The sequence below is a fragment of the Hoplias malabaricus genome, chromosome 9 (genome assembly GCF_029633855.1).
Source record: "Hoplias malabaricus isolate fHopMal1 chromosome 9, fHopMal1.hap1, whole genome shotgun sequence".
Lineage (NCBI taxonomy): Eukaryota > Metazoa > Chordata > Actinopteri > Characiformes > Erythrinidae > Hoplias > Hoplias malabaricus.
The window spans coordinates 41,280,700-41,292,509 of record NC_089808.1 but is presented as its reverse complement, the minus strand read 5'-3'; positions in this window follow the sequence as shown (position 1 = coordinate 41,292,509).

Sequence of the window (11,810 nt, the reverse complement as noted above, 5' to 3'; positions counted from 1 at the left end):
ACTGTAGTCATTATTCCACCCGAAAAACAGTATTTTTACTCGAGTATGAGATTTGGACACTCTGCACAGCTTTAAATGTAAACTACATGCGGTTGTTTCAGTTGGAGGCTTGGAGAGTGGGCCTTGTGCCAGGTAATAACATCACATGCCAATTGATAAATTGCGACATCTTTTACACAGTTGAAAAGCACACACTTTTTGGCACAAACGCGATCCCAGAATCCTGCATCCTGGTTTGACAGGGTCAAGAGACAGCTGCAGAGACTACACGTTCTAAAGTAGTGAATTCAACTGCTTCATGATGCACCCCATTGAGTGAGTGAGGCTAAGGGAGACTTATAAAAACTCCCTCAGAGCTGAGGGAGGAACCTTGGGAGGATTCAAGGCTCACACCGTGTGGAACTGTCCTCCTCGGGTCAATCTACCTACAAATTATTGACAAAAATTGACAGGTCTGCTGTTGTCCTGATATGATATAACCATGGTGTATATAATGTAAGCAATAATGATGATGAATAAGGAGTAGTAGTAGTAATAGGAGTTAATGAGAACTTTAGTGTAGGGGCAGCTTCAAGGCACTTGGTGGTGGCTGGAGCGTGGGCAGCTGGTCTGAAGTGTGGTGGAGGAGGATCTCGACAGTCATGCATCAGTATCCAGACGGACAGGTGGGGGGTGGTTTACTTTGAAAAAAGTAAAGGGATGGAGTTAGTTGTGATCTGTGTGGGTGAATGTAGAGCAGAGGATGTGAACATTTCCAGAGTGTGGCTAATGACTCCGGCAGATCTGACTATGGCAGCTTTAACTAAAAGGAGAGAACCAGGAGGACACACAGACACGGGAGCATCCTGAAACACTGGCATCCCTCCGCTCCACCGTCAACAAACCTGAGTGATCGACACCAGAGTCTCAGTTTACTGTAACTCCCTGTGTCCATGGACCCCCCGGATCTGCCGCCTTCATCTATGGGGGAGCATTAACTACCAAAAGATAAACTGAACGAATGAGATTTTAGCCTCGATTTGAAGGTTGCGACTGTGTCTGAGTCCCGAACATTTTCTGGAAGATCATTCCAGAGTTGGGGGGCTTTATAAGAAAAGGCTCTTCCCCCAGCTGAGGCCTTCTGAATTCTGGGAACTATTAAAAGTGCAGTACTCTGTGATCTGAGGAACCGTGGAGGCTCATAGTCTATAATAAGGTCTTGAAGGTCTTCAGGAGCGAGCCCATGTAGAGCTTTATATGTCAATAACAGACTTTTGTAATTGTTTTCATCAGGCCCAATGTCCAGTGTCAGCTGGGGGTGTATTAAGTGCCCAGCATTGGCCTGTGGAGCAGTGGAGCAGTGGAACTACCTTCTCTGGACTGATGGAGCTCCATCCAGAATCTTTGGGATGAGTTGGAGTGGTGTTTGAGATCCAGAACTAATTCTTCATCACCAGTATTTCACCTGATAAGTGTTGAAGTATGCAGAGTAACAGTGCTCGTGGGTTGTCGGTGGGGCTCTGAGAATTGACAGGGAGTGTAGAAACAAGGTGTCTTTAATGTTATGGCTGATCGGTGTATAATATTTAAATATATATTTTATTTGAACCTAAAGTATGTCAAATCTATGTACAACCTGTTTGTGTATCATACCTTTAAAGGGACACTAGGTAAGATTTGGAGGGAGTTGGAGTTGGTTTCCTACCCGCCTCTAAAAGTTACATAGTGCAGTTTCTGCTGTCCTAAGCTCAGAGGAGGAACAACAGAGCTCTTATTCTCCCTGTTACAGCTCAGTGAAACATCACAGTGATATTGAAGCTGTAGTTTTAAGATAAAAATACTACCTAGTGTTGCTTTAACAGCTTACACAACAGTCCCCACGCAGCAGATAATATACATGTTTTTTTACCAGAGCAGTGCACGTTTGAACTAAAAGAAAAGTGTATCCCTGGACTCTGGTGCTACTTGATATTCTTGACTCTGACCTGTAGCCGGCTCTATATCGTCTCTGGACATTAAAACGGGATGTTAAAATCATTGTTGTTGCTTTTATCTCTCCGTGACAGCCTCATTGTGGAGGAACATAAAGCTGTGGAGTGTGTGAACGCCTCCAGTTACCTCCAGTTTTACTTCACATAATGTGACAATGGGGTTTTAACTCGCACAGAGCAACAAAGGCAGAGAGGGTCCCTGGTGGAGCTGAGGTGTAGATGTGGAGATGCAGGAGAAGCACAAACAGCTGTGTGCAAAAGTTTGGCAACCCTTCGAATGACTGTTTTTGTTCATTTACTGAGTGAAAAGAAGTGAACAGAGAACTCCACAGTGAGCACATGTTAATTCACTACTGTATCTTTACAGAATTTAACATCCTGGGAGGAAATAATGACATGTGGCTGGTGCACAGTTGATATTTTATGGGATTCTATGGGATTTTATTGGTAGTGTTTATTTACCTACTGGAAATCACTTTAACCACACAGCCTGGCTGTTTGCACTAACTCTGCCCTGAACATCACGTGACCGCCGTGTTGTTTGCCGCCATTTTAAATTTCCCTGTGTTAAATATATGTCAAAGAGAATCTGAGAGCAGTTTTCTTCTCTTCTTCCTTCTTCTCTACTCATTAAATACTTTACAGAAATAATTACCACACATCAGTACAATGTCTAACAGTCAGGTCAAGAGCGAAGGTCAAGGTTGGATAGTGTAGTGTATAACACCACTGCCCTGCACACTTGAGACTGGAGTTGCATTGCTGTTCATTGTCCTGTAACAGTCACATAACTGAGTAAGTGGAAGGTCAGAGGAGTGGGAGCAGGGCCCGAGGGCGGCCGGTTCGATCCCCTGAAAAACGGGGGAAGGGGAGTAAAGGAACAGCATGTTCTTTCATCCCTCAACATCCAAGGCTGAATTGCTCTGGCTCCCCTGGCACTGCTGTGGCTCACCGCTGCTCCAAGAGCGCACATGCTCCCCGCACCTAGTGTGACACGGCTGTGTTAAATGCAGTGTCTTGAATTTCCTCATTTTGTGGTTTTTACGCTGCACTTTTATTCTGTAACGGCTCTTCTTTTCTTTTATTGTATCATTTTAAAGTGTTTTAATCATTGAATCATTTTACTCTTTTTATGTAATTGTTTTATTGCTCTTTTATGACTTTTATTCTGGCTTTTGTTTTCTGAATTGCTTTTGTATGGAAGGTGCTCTATTAATAAAGTTGCCTTTTTCATTCGAATGTGTTTCTGTGTTCATAGTGTTACTAATGCTGTTAATTATGGGCTAGGGCGAAAGCTGAAAGCTTGTGTGTGTGTGTGTGTGTGCCTTATGAAAGTGTGCTGATAGTCTTCTAATAGCAGCCACTGTTATTAATTATCGTTATATTTATTTTATATGAATTATTATCCATCTTTTTAGCGCTTGTCTGACAAATACATTTACACTGAATTGTACTGAAGGATCACAACTGGTTTACATTGTGTTATGGGGTCTATCTGGCCATTTAAGGCTGATATATTGTCACTGTCAAATGACAAACACGCAGCTCCATTCTGGTCCATGTTTAGTTTACGACGTTTTCACGCTGTGTGGAAACTTCATGAGGAATGGAGCAATAGAAATCACACTTCCACTGAACGGAGAATAAAAAAATAATTGGACAGCGATGATGTATTTATTGTTGTTGTAAAGTAGTAGCCAATAAAACGACTCAAAAGTCATTCTCTTTGAAGTCTGTTTTGACTTGTGATGCTAAATAGTCCCCATAGTAACAAACTCCTTATCAGAAAACTATCATAAACAGTGTATCAGGTGTCAGACGGTGTGTTTAGTAATCCTTTATAACACCATTACACCAAGCAGCCTGTAGAGGCTTTAACCTCCTCAGACGTCTGGTTCCCCTCACCCCCACTGTGACCCGGGCAGTGTTTAATGTGCTCCTCCGCTGCCGCTCTGTGTGATGTTGATCAGCTGTAATCGCCCCAGCGCAGAATGGACTGGACAGAGCTGGGCTCTGATAGCGTCCAGGCTCTAACGGTAAAGGCAGGAGGGCAGGGGGAGATAACACTCAGAGCGTCTTCTCCAGAGCTCCGCTGTCTCGATTCTCAGAAGCCGAGGAGCCACGTGGAGCTTCACAAACGTCCTGCTGGACAGAACCCACACTGACTCCAGAGCCAGAGGCACAGTACTCACAGAATATACTCGTGAACAGGACTTTCAGTCTGTTGTGTTCTGGTTTGTCTTCGGTGCCAGAGACGTCAGCTGAAGTAAAAATGATAACAGACACAGACTCGGGTCATGCGTTTACAAACAGGTCTGGATTCATGTGTTCATTAATAGACCTGAAGTTAGAGGAGAGATCTGAGAGTGTGAAATTATTCCTTGTAGAGAAACCTATCAGTTTGAGCCTGACGTGGTCTGTACGGCAAAGTCACTAAACAGCCATGAAAATAATAAAAAGAAATGTCACACAGTGTCTTTAATGCAAAACACTGAAGAGCACCCCCTGGTGGAGCAGTTCCTAAACACGAGTTAGTATGTGTGAGTGAGTGACTGTGTGTGTATGTAATTGAGAGAATGAATGAGTGAATACATATGAATTTGTGAGCATTTATGTGAGTGAGTGAGAGAGAATGAATGAGTGAATACTTATGTAAGTATGTGAGCATTTATGAGTGAATGAGTGATTATGTATGTGTGTATGCGAGCGAATACACATGGAAGTATACGCGAGCATTTATGTGAGTGAATGAAAGTGAATGAATGATTGTGAGTGAGTGACTATGTATGTACATGTGTGTATGTACATGAGAGATTGAGAATGAGTGTGTGAACACATGAATAAATATACGAGAATGTGTGTCAGTGAGTGAATGAGTGAAAATGTATTTGAGTATGTATGGGATTGATGAATGTATGTGAATGTGTGAATTAGTGAGTGAGTGAGTAAGTAGGTTTGTGACTGAGTGAGTGAATGAGTGAAAATGTATTTGAGTATGTATGTGATTGATGAATGTATGTGAATGTGTGAGTGAGTGAGTAGGTTTGTGACTGAGTGAGTGAATGAGTGAAAATATATTTGAGTATGTATGTGATTGATGAATGTATGTGAATGTGTGAATTAGTGAGAGAGTGAGTAAGTAGGTTTGTGACTGAGTGAGTGAATGAGTGAAAATGTATTTGAGTATGTATGGGATTGATGAATGTATGTGAATGTGTGAGTGAGTGAGTGAGTGAATGAGTGACTAAAGTATGTGAGTTACAGAACACAAATGACTGTAAGTTTGTATATGAATGACTGAGTGAGTGAAATAGTATGTGAGTTACAGAGTGTGCATGACTGAGTGAGTGATTAGGTGTGTGACTGAGTGAGTGAGTGAATTACAAGCCCATTTCCTGAAGTGCTTCACTGCTACAAATGCAGTGTTAGCATATGCAGGTGTCTATCGCTAACAGAACATAACTGGGCAGCTAGCATACTCCTCCAAGTGTGTTGACCTCCAGTGAGGTTTGAATTATTGAGAGAGTATTTGTTTTTTTGTAACTTGTACAATGCCTTAAACTAGTCACAGACACATCAACAGGGGAGTCACTGAGTAGAGGTTAGTTTTAGTTAAGCCTGACTTCCCTGAGCCAGGCTTTAGCACTGTTTGCTGTCTGTTAAAAGACGCCGGGCCGAAGAAGCAGTTTAAACACTGTTATCAGCCCTAGCCTCGTTACACAGGTACTCTATCTCTGTGTAAATGAGTTCTAATGAAGCCACAAACACATCTCCTCACACCCAGACGCATCGGCTGTTTGTCTTCACTTCATAAATAAGATCTTATCTCCATCACCATAAATACCTTTCACTGACACTGCGCCGGGTTCATTATCTGATCCACGAGCTTCTCTTGCACACATAAGATACACATAAGGTACACTGACCTAGTCTGGAAACGCAGCCAATAAAACGATCGGGTTACTGCTGCGCTATGTGCCGTAATATCCATGGATAAATTGTTTGAGTGAAGGCAGCTGTCTTCGGCTGATAAGAATGACATGGGCTTCTATGATACTGTGTTCTCTGGGTCTTCACGGCAGAATCAGTCTTTAAAGCGTCTTTAAAGTGAAATCATCTTCAGTCGAGTGGAAATGTCTAATGACAGTCACGTAGCGTTTGTAGGAAGAATATCATAAGACGGTTGAAGCTGTTGTCACTAAGTTCATCAAGTAAAGCTCTGTTTTGTACTGTTAAATATGGTGGTAAAGGCAGTGGGGTTAACATCCCTTCTCTTCAAGTGGGAGACTAGGGTTCGATTCCCTGCACATGCCTTGGGCAAGACTCCCAACCCTACATTCCTACATCTGTAACTTGACCGAACCGTTTGGCACTATATAATCTTATAAATGGATATAATTTTCTTATCTTTTTTGATGTTTGTGAGAACCTTTTCCAAGGGGTGGACCATCGAGTTTCCTTGTACTGAATATATTAATTAAAAGCATTTTTGAGTGCTGTATAATTGTAGCTCCAAAGTCAAACGTACTCCTGCTCTTCTGTCATTTTACGGTAACAGTTCGATAGCTTTGAGAAAGACAAATATCTTTTATTGTCAACTAAAAAATAACCTGAAAAATAAGCAGTTTGAGAATGGGAATATTGTATAGAAAAGTCTGGCTTTAGATGATTTAAAGAAGGTTGATGTTAGCGACTGTGAATGTGAAATATTAATATTTAATTTTAGGTTTGTGTGTGTTTTTATATTTAATTTTATAAAATTACAATTTCCATTTTTAATACTACGTAAGTTACGATAAACACAGCATGTGAATGTTTGAATGTTGAATAACTGTACATTACAAAGCACTTTAAAACTAGTCCACCTAATACCATAACAATAAAATACATTCATTCATTCATTCATTCATTCATTCATAATAAAGCTCCAACCCTCTCACAGTGAGATTCAGGTTGACTTTTCTTTCCAAGGCGTCACCTTTTGTATTTGCTCCACTACGTTATCTCTGAGTGGCCCTCATTAATTCGTCTTAATGTGCTGTTGACCTCCAGGTTCAATCAGTCCACGGACCTACACTCTGCTCTCACTAAGCCCCCGTCCCTTACACTAATCCACAAGTGTGAGACTCTCCTAACAGAGCCAATATTTACAGACGCAGCTAATGAATACCAGCATGTACACAGAGAGACCAGCTCGAGATGCTGTTTTCTTAAAGACAAAAGAAGTGTTTGTACGGTATACAGCACGGAGATGTGTAAAGTGTCCTAGAGCCACGCTTAAAAAAAGCAGTGTTACTCTAACGGGGGAATAATGACAGCAGAGAGAGCGACAGTCCTTTCAATCAATCAATCAATCAATCAATAAACATATAAGGAAGCTTGAATTTTATTTCAAAATTAGCAGCTCAAAGAGAGTCTACTGTGGTCAGTGGAACATCCTCAAAACCCCCAGCATCTCTTAAATAAGACTAGAAATATTCATTTTAAGGGTTAAATACGTTCTCACACTTTCAAATATTGCTCCGCCACCCCTGTCTCTTTCTATCTCTCACTCTCTCTTTCTCTATTTATCATTATTCTAAATCCCTCTATCTCTATTTCTCACACTTTCTATCTTCACAATATTTAAAGGGAAACTCCACCCCCATCTTTCATATATATGATCTGTTGTCTTCATTCCCTCTCTCTCGCTCTCTCTGTCTCTCTCTCTCTCTCTCTCTCTCTTTCTTCTCAGCCCCACAGCCTCATCCTGTTCTCTTTGGGCTGACCTCAGGTTAGGTCACCTTCTTTTCTCCCGCTGACCAAACCACGCTCAGTTTATTAATAAGCCCAAAGAGCAGGACTCATAAAAGCAGTAATAGAGGACATGGATCTCCCTAATAGAGCAAAGGGGGAGAAGTGTTGGGCTTGAAAAGCCTGAAATTGTCCTGTCACACTCCACACAACAAAGGCCCATGTGGTTTCAGGGGATAAAGTGTCCTTTTAGAAGGAGGGGGGTGGGCAGCAGCAGATTACACCTGATACTCACTACAGCACACTCTGCATTAGCATCTCTGTGACATACATGAGACACACACCATGTGTTTTCACGTTAAAACTACACGCCACGACCAAAAGACTGCCGACACCTGCTTTTCCAACTTTAATTCTCAAATGAAGGGGGTTAACATGAGGTCCGAGGCCTTATTTTTCTGCAGAAACTGCCTCTAAGTTTTGGGAAGGCTTTACACCAGATGTGGTAACCTAGCGGTGAGGATCTGCTAGAATTTAGCCACATACATAGAAGTGAATTCAGGTACTGACGGGGATCTACAAACCCTTGGACATATAATGTACAGCTTTTGGACCTGACCTCAGCCCAGGGGCTAGTCAGACGAGGTCAGGAGTAACACGAGCCTGCTAGCATGGGGCTAACGTTAGCCTAGCTGAAATCTCTCAGGGTTTTTAGCTGCTAAACGGCTTGTAAACAGTGACCGCCTCAACCTGCTCCACCTGTTTAACTTGGAGATATCAGCTAATAACTACACACCGCACTCAGTGCTGTCCCAGCTCCTCGTTTGTCCACAGCATTATGCTAAATCTAAGTAATGGGGGAAGAGCATTTGCATGAGACAAATGAAAAAGAAAGTCTAGAAAGAGCAAATACCAGCACGGAGAGGATGTTGACTCAAAGTCCTGTACCCACTTGTGCATTTCTATCTGTAGAAACAAATATTCATCCATGTATTTAATGCACATTTCCAGGACATAATTCCCTTCCGCTCTGAGCTTCTACAGTCACTAATAACAGATAACATTTCTCATAAAAAGTGACTGAAACGTTTAAAAACTCATCTCTAAATTTAATGAAACCATTTCCCTTACTTTAAACCAGTGGATTTAATACATTTTCTGCAGTGGCCACACCCACACACACTTTTGCTTCCAGACTCCACTGGAATTTATTTTTAAAAATTGTAATTCATACAAAAAACGCAGCTTTTTATTGAACAAAATACAATCAAACGACACCTTTAAGGTTCAAATATCACATTTAACATGGAACACATTATGTATTATATTAAATTGCCTTGCTGTCCTCCAAAGATTACATAGTGCAGTTTCTGCAGTGCAGGGTGGTAGTGACAGAGGCTCTTTTCTCCCTGTTACAGATCAGTAAAGCATCACAGTCATTTTTAAACTGTAATTTTAAGGTAAAAATACTACTGCAACTTGATACTGAATCAGCCCACTTCCTGCAGGAGTGTACCTACCTTGACTCATCAGATAATAAAACAGTGTCTGATCTTAGACAGATCTGATCTAGTGAGCTAAGATAAGGGTCCCTCAGAGGGTCTTTATAAGGCTGCAGGGAGCAGGCTGGGAACCCAACAGGATGCAGGTAATAACACCAAAGAAGGGGCAGTTGTTTGGAAGCCTGTTTGGTGTTGTTTTGGTTTGTGTTCCTCTGTCACTTCATAGCTGAGGTGTTTTCAGTTTATTGACCTACTTCACCTTTTATCTTATCACACGATATGAAAGAATGGTTTATTGTTACCTCCCTGATGCCGGTAACTCTAAGACTCACTTCCGATCTTCCTGTGAAATCTGTCAACCTTTTTTTTAAAGCATTTAGTGGTAGAAGATCATTCAGAATCAAAATTCAGAGGGAAATTCAGACCTACACTGTTACTGTAGCAATTATGAGCGAACCCACCTCCACCATGAGTGCCCTTGATATTTTTCCCATTGTACCTTGTGTCCATTGTCGTCTACTAATTAATTTCATTCATTCATCTCCTGTAACCACTTTATTCTTTCAATGACACAGGGAGGCCTTTCCAGAATCACACCTGTGGACAATTTCACACACTCACCCAGTCACACACACACACACCTATGGGCATTTTCACACACTCACCCAGTCACACACACACACACCTATGGGCAGTTTCACACACTCACCCAGTCACACACACACACACACACCTATGGGCAGTTTCACACACTCACCCAGTCACACACACCTGTGGATAGTTTCACACACTCACCCAGTCACACACACACACACACACCTATGGGCAGTTTCACACACTCACCCAGTCACACACACCTGTGGATAGTTTCACACACTCACCCAGTCACACACACACACACACACACCTATGGGCAGTTTCACACACTCACCCAGTCACACACACACACACACACACCTGTGAATAGTTTCACACACTCACCCAGTCACACACACACACCTGTGGATAGTTTCACACACTCACCCAGTCACACACACACACACATACACACACCTATGGGCAGTTTCACACAATCACCCAGTCACACACACACACACACACACCTATGGGCAGTTTCACACACTCTCTAAGTCAATCACACATAGCAAGTTCACCTCCCAGCACACGCTTTTCTAGGATAAAAAGGGAGGAAACCCACACAGACAGTGACCCGAGACAACCCCAGGACCGCGGAGCTGTGTGACAGTGAATCTGCCTCCAGTAGATTTCAACTATGACCTGTATGACTGTTACCTGTACTCGCTTGTCAGTTTTATTTGATATAACAAATAGAAACAAAGGACAGTGCATGGAGTCATAGGACATAGGAACTCCGTCTCCCAAAACACTGAAGCTTTCTGAGGGTGTCGTGCTCCCTGTTGTGGTTTCTGTGAATGTGAGGACGCTGAGTGACTCCACACTGTCGTTCTGAATGTTAGTCTATCCATCAACTCAATTAAGATAACGTGTGATAATCCCAAGGCAAGTATTTGTCCGTAGTATTGGAGAGAGAAATGTGGCCACAGCCGTGATCTTATCAGCCTGAAAACGGCTGAATTAGTTCTACTTAATTAGCCAGGTAAGTCTGATTAATGTCCTCTTAAATCTCATTAGGATCTCAGTGGGAGTGTTGTGCTCGCCGTTAGCTCTTGTTAAAGACTTAGGAACTTTGTATCTGTAACTTTGGGGTTAGATTCTAGATGTTGCCCGGTATGACATCGTCCAAAAACGAGCTGAGCTGGGCATTTGTGGCCTAAATGAACGGGAAGGGGTAATCTGAGGGCTGTTGATTTAAGAGCTATTTTAGGCAGCACAAGCCCAGGGGCATGATGTTCCCTACTTTATTATGAAGAGTTATGAACTGAGAGTTGCAGGAAGCTCCGGAAGAATGACAGATCAGTATGAAAGTGTTTTGAAACATGTTTTTCTTTTTCTCTCTTTCAGTTTGTCTGTAAACCTCCAGGGGACCAAATGATCGGCATAAAACCTACAAAACTGCCCCAGTTGGGTCAGCTTACACTGATTGTGCCTTCCACATTGTGAGGGAAACTCTAGTCGCGTTTGTCACAATGGCAACTCTATTTCATACATGCACTAAAACTCCTGTTTGGGTACAAACGCTGCAGGCGCTGGTGCTATGCCATTCTTTGGTTATTCAGTACAGAAACGCTACTTCCTTCTCATAGGAGCTACAATATACGGTCACGGACATTAATAGGTAGATTTTCCCTTTGACTATCTTTGGAAATGCTTGACTCTAAATAGTGGATCATTGCTGTCAGGATATGATGGCATACAGCCACTCGGACATTTAGTAAAGTCAGGTACTGAATCTCAAACAACACTCCAAGTCATCGTATCCTTTGCTCCAGAGTTTAATTACCAGGCTCCACAGTCACAGAGATGTATACTCTTCTAGCCAATGCTTAAAAATGCGAATCTTACCTTTAGCGCACGTGTAGATGGTCCAGACTCTCCCGTTTTATGTTGTGCTTTCCAACTGAGATGGACCATGGACCCGGTTCTTGAATGCAACAAGCTAATCTGAGAGCAAGTGGAAAGGGAG